This window comes from Mytilus trossulus, chromosome 10 (genome assembly GCF_036588685.1).
Source record: "Mytilus trossulus isolate FHL-02 chromosome 10, PNRI_Mtr1.1.1.hap1, whole genome shotgun sequence".
In the NCBI taxonomy this organism is placed as follows: domain Eukaryota; kingdom Metazoa; phylum Mollusca; class Bivalvia; order Mytilida; family Mytilidae; genus Mytilus; species Mytilus trossulus.
The window spans coordinates 14,434,319-14,438,445 of record NC_086382.1 but is presented as its reverse complement, the minus strand read 5'-3'; positions in this window follow the sequence as shown (position 1 = coordinate 14,438,445).

Here is a 4,127-nt window from a genome sequence, read left to right as displayed (position 1 = left end):
TTCGTCTAAAAACCTAAATACAACGCAATACAATAAAAGACCATTATCGTACGGAAATATTTTGGGCATTAATCAATCTGTCGATTAAGACGATTAATAGAGTGACAAATCAAGAAAAGAGGGGCTCATTTTATGACTTAAGATGTCAGACCACCAATTACTCCAATTTAGAACGTATGTGAAAGTAGGCCTAATCGGACAACAAATTCTCAGATCCGGACATCCTGGCATTTACATTTGTCGGGAGGTGATGAAATCCGGAATCCTCTAGATTTTTCATCTATTTGAAGGGGATAACTGATTATTTATATTGCCTATTATTTTTTAACCAGAGGTTATAGTATGTTAAAAATCAAAATGGAGATAGTATATAGTGTCTTTAACATTATTAAAAGAGTAAAATTACTATATTCAACTGGTTATGATATATATCAATTAAATTAATTTGCAATAAGTCTATGGAAAATCTAGAGGAATCTTATCCGCATCACCTATCAACATTGTTTACATAACAAAAATGCTAATCATTGATTGGTCAGTTACATGTTGTGATGTCACTGCAGATCTGAGAATAGTGCTCATTGTTTACTAAGACTAACCAACACATTGGCAGAAATGAAACTTTTGGTGAAAGAAAAATATATAAAGACCATTTTTAACCAAAATCTACTTGTCTATGAGTTTGCATTCAACATGATTGGGGATTAATGCACTCCATATTAGTAAATTAATTAAAGATTTCCAGAAAAAACAGTGGGTTATTTCAAGTTTAGTATTACCTCAATTCGGGAGACCGGCCTTTTCGTTCTTATATGATTTTAAACATGGGTTGAAAATTGGCATGTAGAAAGGTGATACATGTACAATTCAGGATATACTTTGTTTCTCTTAAGTTAAACTTAAGGTAGAATATTTGGAAAGCCGCTGTGAAAATTGCAAAATCTGGTTGAACAGATAGGGACTTTTAATTGGTGGTCTGACACCTCTAATGGACTGGAATAACTGCAGGCTGATTTTTTTTTTGGCAGAACCAATACCTTTCTGCTAAAATGAATATAGGTGCCCAAGTCGCATTAGCTCAGACTCCTATTTCAGCCACAAGCTTTAGAAAAATCTTGCTACGAACTAATTCTGTTGCTCCATCTGCAAAGGAACTACAAAAGAGAGCCAATGCTGTACTGCCTAAAATAAAAGAAATCAATGAGAGTGACATGAAACTTTTTTTGCCCGGTCGTAGCTATTTTCTGCGGTGCAGTTTTTCTGACATAAAATGGAATGAAAAATACCTTTATTTTTTATTAAAAATGCAACTTGACGAAAATACACTCTTACTTGACAAAAAAGATTTATTTTTTATTTTTTATAGTCCTCTTATTCTTGATTTGTCATTTTAAGTAGAGTTTAAATGTTATTTCCTATTATATTCGTTTTCCCGCATTGTTAAAAATATGGACTCTGGGTTTTTTAATCATATATTTCATGTTTTTCGACATATTTTTAATGGATTTTATAAATCAGTTGAATCCAGGATTTAATACTATAACCGATACGAATATTTTTATTGTCGAATACATCATACAATAATTCTTTCAGGCATTTACAAAAAGTTATCATAAATAAAATTCAAGGATACGTTTCTAACCTATTATAGACACAAAACCTAGCAACATGGCAACATATTGTACATGTTGTATATACCACCATGAAACAATGTTCAAATATGTTCAGCAAAATTCTGTGCAAATCTTTGACCAGCTAATGTATATTGTTGCCCTGACAAGAAAACTGATCTATGACAGACGTCATTTACTTCCACATTGAAATAAAAGTCGGATTTCACGGGCTTTAATCTTTAATTAGTTGGTATATCACTGGTCTGAGCTGAGGTATCAGACATGTGTTGACTCTGAAATTTATGCGAACAGTTTAAACGTGACATTCAATATTCCACACTGCCATATGACACTCTCGTGGTTCCTTTATTTATAACACGTTTCAGTTGATACACATAAACCTATACATAAACCATAAAGTCAAAAATGTTGGGAAAATTATTATTAAAATTTTTGACACAAAGACTTGGTTCAATCATAAATTCATTTTCTTCTTGTAAAAAAAGGAATGTGCTTTATTCAACAACCTCAACATTAAACGATTTTTTTTTCTTTATGCGAATGAAAAGTAAAATCACAAAATTACTGAACTCCGTGAAAAATTCAAAACGTAAGTCCCTATTCAAATGCCAAAAAATAAATAAATGATAAAACACATCATACGATAGGACAACTGACATATTTCTCAATTAGTACAGGCATTTTCAAATGTAGAAAATGGTGGATTGAACCTGGTTTTATAGCGCTAAACCTCTCACTTGTATGAAAGAGGGACGAAAGATACCAGAGGGACAGTCAAACTCATAAATCGAAAATAAACTGACAACGCTTTGGCTAAAAATGAAAAAGACAAACAAACAAACAATAGTTCACATGTCACAACATAGAAAACTAAAGAAGCAACACGAACCCCACCAAAAACTAGGGGTGATCTCAGGTGCCTCGGAAGGGTAAGCAGATCCTGTTCCACATGCGGCACCCGACGTGTTGCTTATGTAATATCAAATCCGGTAAATAGTCTAATTCGGTAGGTCACATTCATGAAATGGAAGGGGATTGTAGTTACGACATAAGCCGGAACATATCCGATATCATTTGTGAAACGGTTATTCCATAATAGTCAACCAACTCGTGATGGTGTCTGTAAAATTTTCGAAGGGATCATTTTACCTTTTGGAACTCTTGGTTTAATAACTTTCTTGTGAGCAGCAACCCTCTATCAAGAAAATCATGATAGGAAATGCAAGCACGAGAATATCGTATCAATTGGGAGATATATACCCCGTATGCAGGTGCTGCTGGAATGTTGCTACTTAGAAATGGAAAGTTCACAATTGGAAATTTGTTGAAATCATCTCTTTTGTCGTAAAGTTTTGTTTTCAACCGACCCTCATTGTCAATTTCTAGATGTAAGTCAAGATATGAGGCCGACTTAACTGTGTCTGTAGTATCCTTTATCTCTAGTTCGATGGGATAGATGCGTTCCACATAGTCACCAAATTATGAATTATTAAGTGAAAGAACATAATCTATATAGCCGGCGGAAAATAGAGTTAAAGGATAACGCTAACTTCTTATATTTCTTCCTAAGAAGTTCCTGTATGAAGCCAGCCTCCTGACATTCGTCTCAAATTCCATTATATTTACAACGATGCGTGAACAAAACAGATATAATCGGGGAAATTGTCAAAATAGGGGTACAGCAGTCATAAGCGTGCCACAATCTCAATTAGATACAAAACAAACAAATATTGAACAAAGAAGCACAAAAAGAATCTATCTCAGTTAACAACCACATTCATTGCTAACTTATATATGTATTTTAAATCAACCCATAAAGGATTGAATTTTTTGAAGTCCTGTAACTGAATGACAAGGTTTACACCAACTCTAGTGTAGAGTCGCTGTGACGTCAGTCGTCAGAATGTAAACGTCACAAGGAAGAGATATAAAATGATTTTGCCGTTCAAAGTATTTTAAAAATTATAATGGAACAATCACGAAATGACATTATAATGCCATAACAAAATGGCGGGATATTTAAAATCACAGAGCCACGTCATATACATGTACCAAAGAGACACAAAAAGTCAAACATACAAAACGCACCAGCAAAAATGAAAGATAATACAAATAATACATTAACGGTATGTATATGTACCGAGACACGTCAAATGAATATTAACGAAATCAGATCAAACAGTAAAAGTAATATTAATAATAGAACAAAGACAAATAAAAGAACAATATAACACGTTATCAAGATGATAAACAGCGTCAGTACGCAGAATCTAAACACAAAGACCATCATGTATTATTTGTGAAGTTGATACTGAATATTTATCAACAAGATCTTGGTAACTTCCGATGAACCTTGTTTTAGAAAAAAAAGACGCTGGTGACGTTTTACAAAGTCGGAGTAGCAGCTGCTTGTTCTTGAATATCGAATAAGTTGGGAAATGTATATCTCATATGCAGATGAAGTTGGTATATTGCTACAAAGTTGGGAGAAAT